This window comes from Orbicella faveolata, unplaced genomic scaffold, assembly GCF_042242905.1.
Source record: "Orbicella faveolata isolate gen_17 unplaced genomic scaffold, um_ofav_v1 contig_4, whole genome shotgun sequence".
Taxonomy (NCBI): domain Eukaryota; kingdom Metazoa; phylum Cnidaria; class Anthozoa; order Scleractinia; family Merulinidae; genus Orbicella; species Orbicella faveolata.
The window spans coordinates 4,236,270-4,246,791 of NW_028301569.1; the positions used below are offsets into that span (position 1 = coordinate 4,236,270).

Here is a 10,522-nt window from a genome sequence, read left to right on the forward strand (position 1 = left end):
TTCGTCTTTGTGAACGGCGGTAAAGGTGTCGTCAACGTAGCGTAACCAAAGCGGTATCGTTTGTCGGCAAGTTGCAAGGGCGCGTTCCTCCACGTGTTGCATCACAATTTCTGCGACAACAACAGAAACACCGGACAGCTTACGTGACGAAAACAGATACCTTGAACGTGTTTTTCACAAAAACAACTACAACGCTGACTTTATTAGACGAAACATTTACCAACCTACTGAAGCTGACGCTACGAACAGGAACCCTACGCCTGTTACTACAGTGACTATACCTTACATTAAGGGCACTTCTGAGACCATCTCGCGGATCCTACAGCCCTACAACATTCGTGTAGCCCACAAACCTACAACTACGTTACGACACTTACTGACCAACGTGAAAGACAGAGACGAACCTAACGACAGACAGGGAGCAGTTTACAAGATCAAATGCTCCGACTGCCAGGCTTCCTACATTGGTGAGACTGGCAGAAACCTTAACACGAGACTGACTGAACACAAACGAGCCACGAGAAATGGTGATGCCAACAATCACATTGCTGTACATCATCAACTGACAAACCACAACATTGACTGGGACTCTGCTCAGTGCTTAACCTACAGTACAAACTATTTTCAACGACTGACTCTGGAAAGCTGGTACACTAACCTAGAACAAACGCCTCTTAACAGATGTCAACAACTACCGGCGCCTTACAAACGACTTATCCACGACAGAAACGAAACCGACAAACGGACTTCTAACAGACCGACTTAACAATACACGGACCAAAACCGACCTACTTGACTAACAATAGACGGATCGAAACCCACCAATGACTGATGACAAACTTTACACGAGTCTTTCAGCCAATACCATCATGGCTATACTGACCAATCACGTTCAACGGACCAGACTTATAACATCATCGACTGACAAACACTATTCACTTGACTCTGAAGATGACTTCCGCTCAGGTTGTCGAAACGTCAGTCACCAACAACAGTTCTTTTGAGAACTACACTCACCCGGACGATCACACTATACAAACTATTGTTTATATTCTGTACTACTTTTCAGTACAACAAGTGCATTTTTCTGTGGAGTATCCTTGATGACAATGACTGCAATAAGTGTGGACAGACTTTTCGCCCTGAAGTTGGGGATTCGGTACAGACAGGTGATTACTTTGAGGAGAGTATGGGTCCTTGTGGTTATAATTTGGCTTTCAAACACTGCGAAGGCCGTAATAATTCTTTACATCCCTCTTTATGGCTCTGGCATCTTTGCTACAGAAGTAATCCTGTGTATAATAGCGTCAAGCAGCTGTTATACGAAAATCTACAGGATACTTCGCCATCACCAAGCTCAAGTACAACAGCATGTTCATCAAGGACAACAGAATGGAGGAGAAACTCCAGTGAATATTGCACGATACAGAAAGACAGTGTCTAGTGCATTGTGGGTGCAAATAACATTACTGACTTGTTATCTTCCATTTGTTGTAGCGATGGCCATATTAGTTATTTATAAGCCTCTAGTTTTCGCACTGCATCCACTGCATGGGGATTGCTTGCCCTGCCGGCTTTTCTTCCTTCTGCGATTTTTTTTACTGAAAATAAAAGGGGGCCCCTGATTCCCGGGACCGTCACCTAGATCCGCCACTGTGGGGTACTGTTTACATAAAGCTTTAAGATTTATGGCCATTTCATGAACATTCACTGAAGTACAAAAGCCGTTTTCCTGTCTTAATCTGACTCGAAATCAACAAGAAATACCTAACTAAGCATTCTCATATCGATTACGAATAAACATTTGGCGAGAAGAAACACTTGAGACACTACTTTCAATATTTTCGCAGCAATATCTTGAGGCATTCTCACTTTTTTGATATAAATATTGCAGCAGAAGATTTAACTCAAATCCTCCCTTAATTTAAGTTTTCAGTTGTAAAATAGAATGGAAGCAGGTAATTTCTACTGCATACATGTCAATTAGACGCAATTTTGCGCTCTGTCTGATTCCGCCCGGTTTTTTCATGGACACGCTCTTAAGTAATATAATGGCAACGAAATGTCTAATATATTCATGTTTTTACCAAGATTAATTTAATTAATGATTCAAAGTTCTTTCTAATTACATCTTGGCACCATATGTACGTGTCATTGTTTTGCAAACAGGAAATAATCATGTTGTTTTGTTGCATTTTGTTTTTTGAAAAACCTGTGTTACCTTTGAAGTTTTACGTTCATCCGACGAACAAAACTTGCTCAATATTATATTCAATAATGTTGCATACTTTTGCGCGAAACGTTGGTCGTTTCTGTTCAAGGCGTCCTAACAGCTTGAAAGAAACTGGTGGTAAAATTTTCTTTGCTTTTAATAAGTTCTAACAGTAGCAATTTTCCTGTCTTTAGTTTAAGAATTAAAGTGTCCGCTATTTCTAGTTTGTCGCCCCCCAAACCAACAAGCAGTCTTCAAAGAGATCAATTTCCGGCTATCTTAAGCGGCTATGCTTGGTCAACAAAAAGCTCTGCTGAAAATAGTTTTTGAGCTCTGGCTGAGTTTTTATGGAATACTAATTACATCGGCAGTTACACGAAATATTATTTCTTTGCCCTCGTCTGCCCTGTCTGCACCTTTAGTAATTTGCTTCTTTTGGAGAAGAAAATTGCAAGCTATAGATAAATGAGAATGGAGCTCAAATAAAATCTAATGAGAGTATGTTCTATATTTCGGTTTTTTCCGTTAAACAGCTGTGAGACAGTGTGTCAATTAGCAGTTGAGGAAAAAAAATATTTTATATACCTTTTAGTGAAGAAAATAAACACAATTTTAACTGCAATCACGTAACATTCAGTAGCTTTGTCGACAAGGTTCCGTTGAGGTGCGACAGATAACAAAGTTTTCCATTATCTCCATATAATATTTTCCCCATTGTTTTCAATTCCCTCCTGCTTCTCTTCTTGCGCATGCAGTTCAAGCGATAAAAAGAAAATAACAGTGGAATCCTGAATTTTCGAACCTCCAAGGGGGACGAAATAGGTTTACAAAATTTAGAACTTTGTGAAATCGGGGTAAAACTACAAACTTTTTTTTTTTACGAAAATATTCTAAACTTGTTTTGTCTAATATGTAGAATAGATTCGCTTCCTCTCTGTTGTTGCTCCATAATGAAACATTTACGTCTATTCAACTTTGAAAATCATTGCTTTTGTGCAGTAAAATAGTAATCTTGTTGTCCGCGATAGAGAAAAAGAAAATTATGGGGTTAAAAACCGACACTTCCCACATCCTGCTCAAGTCGCAATAAAGTAAAAACATACAAAGCAGTAACATTTATAGCGAAAGGGATTCTTTCCTTGAAAGAGATCAGAATAACAGCACAGATATTAAAAGGAAATAAATAGCAGTACAACGGTTATCGTGTAACTTCAGTGACCAGGGCCTCGTATGCAAAGGGGTGATAAATCGCAAGACAACGTTCGGCGCCCATCAAATCCAATTGATGAAGTGAAGCTACATACAAAATGTGGCGCGTTTTGTTACTGAGTTCTCTTATAGTACAAAACATGGGTTCACTTTTGAGAAGTAAACTTGCCGCAGCAATAAGTAGAGGTTGAAGAACTATACTAACTAAAAGGTCAGTCGTGGCTAAACCGGCGAGTGCTATGTTAGATTTGGTGCGAAGGTGTCGTTTGGTTATCACTGCCACCATCACCATGGCCATTATGTTGAGCACAGTGGTAAGAGGACAGGTGAGAGCGTTCACGAGGATTCTGGCGATGAACATAGTGCGAAGGTCAGGTAAGTGTTTTGGGGATTTATAGGAGAAAGGGAAAAACCACAATCAGACGATGTGGTATTGAATAAGGTGATATTCATCTTTTCTCGATTCTGACTCGTCAAGGCTCTTTCACTTTGATTTGCTGATATCGCTTGCTCGCGTGTTCCACTTTGCCACTTAGATGAGTTTAATCGCAATAGACAAATTTCGATATATTTGAATTCAGCCTAAAACAACAGACCTCGGCAAGAGGCTCCTGGGAATAGACCCCACAAACGCTGTGGTTATTCTTCGGAGCCTCCTGCTGACGTCTGTTATTTTAAGCTGAACTTTAATATATCGAAGTTGGGCTTTTTCCTTGGTGGTTTGTTCACAGTGCCCCTTTTCACGGTTATAGCTTCTCTCATTTGCATTAAATTGTAGTCGGACGCGGATGCCTGGCAATTTCGGGCAGAACCTAAGGCGCCGTCCACACTACGGCAGAGAGGATATTGAAAACGGAGGTTTCATTGTGAAAACGCATTTGAATCATCCCCGCCAACTCTACGAAGGAGGAATTAAAGATACCAGTCATTTTGGATTTGTGTTGGCAGAAGACTCGATAACCGAGATCACGTAATTATTGCGACGCCATCGTTTTCGAGAAGCACTGCGTATGAAAAGTTGTCTCTTCCGAGGTAGCTCGTTTTTACTGGGCACCCTCCCTCCAAGTAAACAGGGCCTCCGAGATGCATGCATCGATACATGTTATACATGTCAAGAAGAAGAAACAGAAGGAAGCGGAAAATCTACAGATAAATATTTCTTTGAATTCATAAACTCTGTAAATTCATGTTTTAACTTTGTCGACATTTGTTAATTTTGGGGGGGTGAATTTTTTTTAAAGCGGAACTCTGACGGCCCGAAGGCTCCGCCAAGCGGAGCCCCATACTCATATGGAAAGAAGAGGAAACCTATGAATGGATTTTTTCATGGTTATTATGGCTAGCGGTATTGCTCGTGGGCGCGTACGCACGACGACGGCGGCGACGACGGAGTCGCGCAACATGACGGCCATTCTCCAAATAATAGGTTGCCAGAGACATGCAGCATTGGTTTACCGTGTACTTCTTTGATATTGGACATCCATGTTATGACCAATTGACACCTTTCAAAACAAGGTATCCGCTCACCAGTATCACGTAACCATATCGCGGGCTCAAATTTACAGCTCATCGAGGTCAAGTGGTGTTTTTAAGCTGACTGCTGACCAAGTGCTGGTTTCCGATGGGATCCCGGGCTCATGTCAGGTTAACTTGATGAAAACAAGGCAGGATTGTTTGAAAGCCGGTGAATGCTAACCCAGGATTGAAAGTTAACCGGATTATATTTTTTTCTTCTATACAAATGTTTTTTGCTGCTTTGTTTTGTGTATATGGTGATTATTAAAACTCAACAATATACAGAAAGCCTCGCCGCAAAGTTACAAAACTCCAATCAAAATTCTACCTACCTCTTCCTGGGTTAGCTTAATTGGGCTCTGAACAACCCGGCCCAGGAGCTACGCATTTAGGCTGGTCTAAATCTATATATTAGAGTCGGTTCAGACAACAATGTAGCACAATTTTAAAAAAAGAAAGTTCTAGGAAACAAAAGGAAAAAACAGCCTCACGTTATTTAAGGCTTTACATAGTAATTTCAGATCACTTTTCAACCTGATAATTTTCTTTCTTTTTTTTCTCTACGTGAATCCCAAAAATTTCATTTTTCCGCAGAAAGGTAATTATTTCAAAATCCAGAAGGTTAGAAATTCTCATAATCGGCAGGAGAAAAAGGCGTGCGAATAAAATAAAAAAAAAATACAAATAACTATAATTATAAAAATTATACAACGATACTGCAAAACTTTGTTATTTGTCCTGCTGTTATCTTCTTGTAGGAACAGCGTTACATTGGTGCAGTTACATTTAGTTATTTGTTTATTTTTATTCATTTTATTTTATGAGTTTTATGAGACGAGTTGTTCTTTCCCCTTAAGCCTGGGAGAAAGCTCTCTGCTTACAGCTGTTTGACGGAAAATAACAGGATTTAAAAATTCCGCTAATTATATTTGATTTTAGTTTATTCCATATGTAAAAACTACTCCTGTTTTTATATTTATAATACTGACTAATGTAAACACTGTAAATGGAGAACAATGAAGAAGTTGAGGTGGGATCCGCTGGCGGCTGCTCTTCAATGTCTAAGGCTATTATTTTGCACTCTACTAATTGCCACCAGAGGCAGTATGAAAAGTTGACTTGGAATATAACGCCGCTTTCGTGGTTTTTCACACCTCGTTTAGCGGGGTAATCCGGCAGGAACCGTTTATAAGGAAATCAAAGGAGACCTATGGCCAAACTCGTGTATTAGGTAATCTAGAGATGAAACATATTGGTGAACTTGCAATTACTGGTGTATTATTAAATGCTGTTAAAAGAAGCGGGGTTGTACCATGCAAGGTCGCACTTAACTCACAAAGTGTAGGCTTTTTTCGTTGGCTTCTTTTTTTTTTTTTGCACACATATTACAAAGACATACGTCCAGAATAGCTAGGGTGGCAAACTTGCAGCAGAACATGGAGTGGCAAAGGCTAAGGGTTCTTGGGTCACATAGGACACTCCTGCACAATAAATCATAGACTACTTTCCCCCCTCCCCCCCCCCCCCCTCCCTCACACCCAGATCTTGATGTTGATCTGCCTACTGGAAAAATTTGCATGTATTCAAGTCATACAAGCTCTCAAACGTTTTTCATTGCATTTCATTCAACTTGAAAAGTAAAACGATAATACGTCACTACTGCAAGGCTGAGACAACGTCGCAGAGTTAAAACAATATTTCGGCTGGCCTCAGGTTTAGATGTTACTAAATTATAAAAATGAAATTACAATATTATACAATGGTGCCGATGTTTGTCTTATATTCAATAGCTGTTTCGTTCATTAAAAGTTGTTTGTTTCGCTCATATAAGCTCATTAAGGTCGAGGAATAAGACACATTCTCATCAAAGCTTACCACATCAGCTTTTCAGGTCACTTTCCAGCAAACAAATGCACATCTCCTGGTCATTTTGAACGCCTGGACGACTCAAAAATTCCTGAAATTCACCCTTTAAGTTGGCCATAGTACTAATTCGAACATTCGAAGTCAACTCCACTTCAATTCAGCGAAACACGTAATATTAATGGTCGTGTAAAGGCTACAAAATCATCAATATTCGGGCTAGCACGATGGACGCATTGAGTAGTAGGCTCGCACTGACTTTACGGTTACTATTCCAATATGGCGTCCGGCTCGGTTACTATCCAATATGGCGTCGGGCGCGGTTACTATTCCAACCTGGCGTCGGACTCGGGCGCTCTCGTTCGGGCCGACTAATTACGAGCAGTGTCTACACCTGAGTGAGTGAGTGAGTGAGTGAGTGAGTGAGTGAGTGACACATTTGCATATCGGAGTCCCCGCATCAAACACGTTTCTACGCTTCGCGTATCCACGAGTTTAAAAAGGAAAGGTTTCCTAGAAGGATGCCTCGGGCAAGTAGACAGGGTGCCCAGGGAAGATGGACTACCCCGTCTAGCATGTAAGCGCTCCAATGCCTGGGAGAGAGTGCTCATCTCACAGCTATTTGACGGATAATAACAGGAACTAAAAAATAAGTAAATATACTGATTATATTTGATTTGAGTTGATTCCATTTTCATCCTATTTCATCTAGAGCTTTCAACTTTTGCAAGGAAAAAAACTAATTAGAAGACAACCTACCAATGCAGTTTTAACATTGCACTACTGTTAACTGAGAACCGCAAAGAGAACAGACGAGGGAATTTCCGTGTAACTGTTGGCAAAATAGGTATTCAGTCCAAAGTCACCGGAAACTTAAAAAGTCTCTTCAGTAAAGCTTGACAAATTGCACCTTGAATATGTATAAGCCATTAAATTTCTTTTTGGTCTAAACGTTTGTTTGAATTTTATAACTGGAATCATTCTTTATTGACCAAACGTAGCCACTAAACATGGCTGGAAATTGACCCTGTTTGCTGGCTAACTGATTCCCGGCCTAAGAGATACACGCGTATGGAGGACACATTAGTTCTAAGACTAACGGCAAAAAAATAGATAAAGATAGAGTTAAGTTCTTAAAAATAGCATTTAATAAACAGTTTCTTGCACGCTGTTAGGATGACTCCAACAGAAACGACAATCACCTCTCGATACGACCATCATCTCTCGCGAAAATAAGCAGCATTATTGAACGTAACATATAGTAGTATTAAACAAGTTCTGTGTATCGTAGGAACGCAAAGATAACACAGATTTTTAACACTACAAGAAAATGAAACAATACAAGAAGAATATTTCCTATTTGGAAAACAGCGACCCTTGTGGCGGCGAGGTGTCAGACAGAATTGTAAATCACAAAATTTTGCATGGTAAACGCATGAATATTTCAGATATTTTAATGCCATTACTTAAACTCTTAGTACAGAAACCGAGGTACGAAAAATGCTTAACGTGTTAAGAGCAACAAGGGAACGACCAAACATTGCAAATCACCGCTTGCTCGATGCACTTAGCGGTTCAAAATTCTCCTATGATATATATCTATTGATTACTTTCTATTGAAGATCTTTTTCCCAGTGCATAATAAATTTAGCTCACGTGTACTGAAGATTAAAAATTGCCAGACACTTAACCATAGTTTGCTAATGAAATGATGCAGATTAGTTCATTAAATTGTAGACAGGTGATTAAAATAATTTGTTTTCAAACTAAGGGAAATGATACAATCAAAAGTGTGCAATTCTACTTTTATACAAATCATCATGGAAACTAGCAAGCAAAGCGCAAAACGCAAGAAAACCATCTCAGCAACGCAAAGTGAAGAGGCCTTGACGAGTCAGGATCGGAGCAAAGATGAATAACACTACGAGCAACACTGCTTTCTCTAGTTCTACTTTCTGCCTTTATCTTAGAAATCTCGCGAACATTTCTCCTGATGTACGCGCTGTATTCATCACCAGAATGGTCGCCAACGCTCTCGCCTGTCCTTTCATAATTTTGCTCAACATGCTGGTGATAGTTGCAGTGAAAACCAAACCACAGCTTCGCACCAAATCTAACATAGCACTCGCCTGCTTATCAACAACTGACCTTGGAGTTGGACTAGCTCTTCAACCGCTATCTATTGCAGACGAATTAAGTTTACTTCTCAGAGGTGACATCATGTTTTGTACCATAAACGAGCTATCAAACAGCGTCACATTAATATGTTTACGGGCTTCATTTAACCACTTAATTTTGATGAGCGCCGAGCGTTATGTTGCGACAAAACACCTCTTCACACACGAGACCCAGGTCACTGAAGTTCGCATCATCATGGCGTCTGCTCTGGCGTGGGCTGCAGCCATCATCCTTTTCAGCGCAGACCTTTCGCAAACAGTAATTCTAATAGTTTTTGAAACGCTACTAATCATTCTCCACATTTACTTCAATGTCTCTGTATACAAAGAAGTCTGTCGCAACAAAAAACAAATTGTTGCTAACCAAGTTTCTTTAGAAGCCCGGCAAGGAAAAGTTACTCAAGAAAAGGAAAGCTTTTTACACGACTGTTAATGTATTGCTTGTTATTTCCCTGTGCTATATTCCATCACATATCTCTGCTGTTATTCTGGTCTCTTTCAAGGAAAGAATCCCTTCCAATATAAAGGTTACTGCGTCTTATATAATTACTTTATTGCCTGTTTTGAATTCGTTGTTTAATCCTTTAATTTACGCTGTTAGATTAAGAGATTTTCGCGTAGCCTTGATTCAGTTGTTGTCACGAGAAACTACTGCAGAAGCTAAGGAACTTGAAAGCAAAATTGTTGGACCAAGACAAATTGGAGTCAACATCGACGAACTGCCCAAACAGATTCTGTATTCAGAAACCTACAACAGAAGAGAGAAATTTAAATTTGTAGGCATCCCAGAAAAGATTACTTCAAATGACAACATCTCTGATGCCCGTGAAGGATCAAGCGAGGACACAGCGGCGGTTATTTACAAGTTTATGGCAGACGAGCTATCGATGACGGAACCACAGAAGAGAATTGAGTTTTAACCCATTCATCGTCTTGAAAAACCTAACAGAAAGAGCCCACGTCCAATTTTGGCCAGATTTCTTCGCTCCTCTGACCGTCAGGAAGTTTTGGAGCTGGCGCGAAGTAAGTTAAAGGGTACTAACTATGCTGTGTATGAAGACATTCGTAAGGAGTTGTACAATTTGCGTAAGGCCCAAATGTCTAAATTTAAGGAGGCAAAGCGAAGAGTTTTAAAAGCGATTTTTAGCAAAGCTCAACCCGACCGTCTATATCTTAGTGGCAAATATATCCCAGCAAACGATTCATTTTTCTGACTCAGTTTTCACTTTGTTGTTGTCTTTATTCGAATAGCTATTCCTGTAAAGTGCTTTCCATAATTATGCAAGAGCTGTTTTTTATTTTTAATTAACAATGATATAGGCAGGTATTTTTCAATAGCTGTTGTACTGCTGGGCGTACATGACGCCTGGAGAGGATGACGCCCTTACAACTTGTCTTGGGGCAGTGGGTATGTATATCGCTGTACGTTGTTGTGTGTTTTGTTTCGTGTGTTCATAAAGGTTTTAGAATTTCAGAATTTCAATAGGCGTGTCAAGTATTGTTCGCTAGGCTCCACTTTCAATTGTTGTAAGATCTTATTTACAAC

At 39.9% G+C, this 10,522-nt stretch overlaps 1 pseudogene; it reads left to right on the forward strand.

The window, feature by feature from the left end:
- Positions 1–8,710: 8,710 nt before the first annotated feature.
- LOC149101096 (beta-2 adrenergic receptor-like) lies at positions 8,711–10,190 on the forward strand (annotated as a pseudogene).
- Positions 10,191–10,522: the final 332 nt, after the last annotated feature.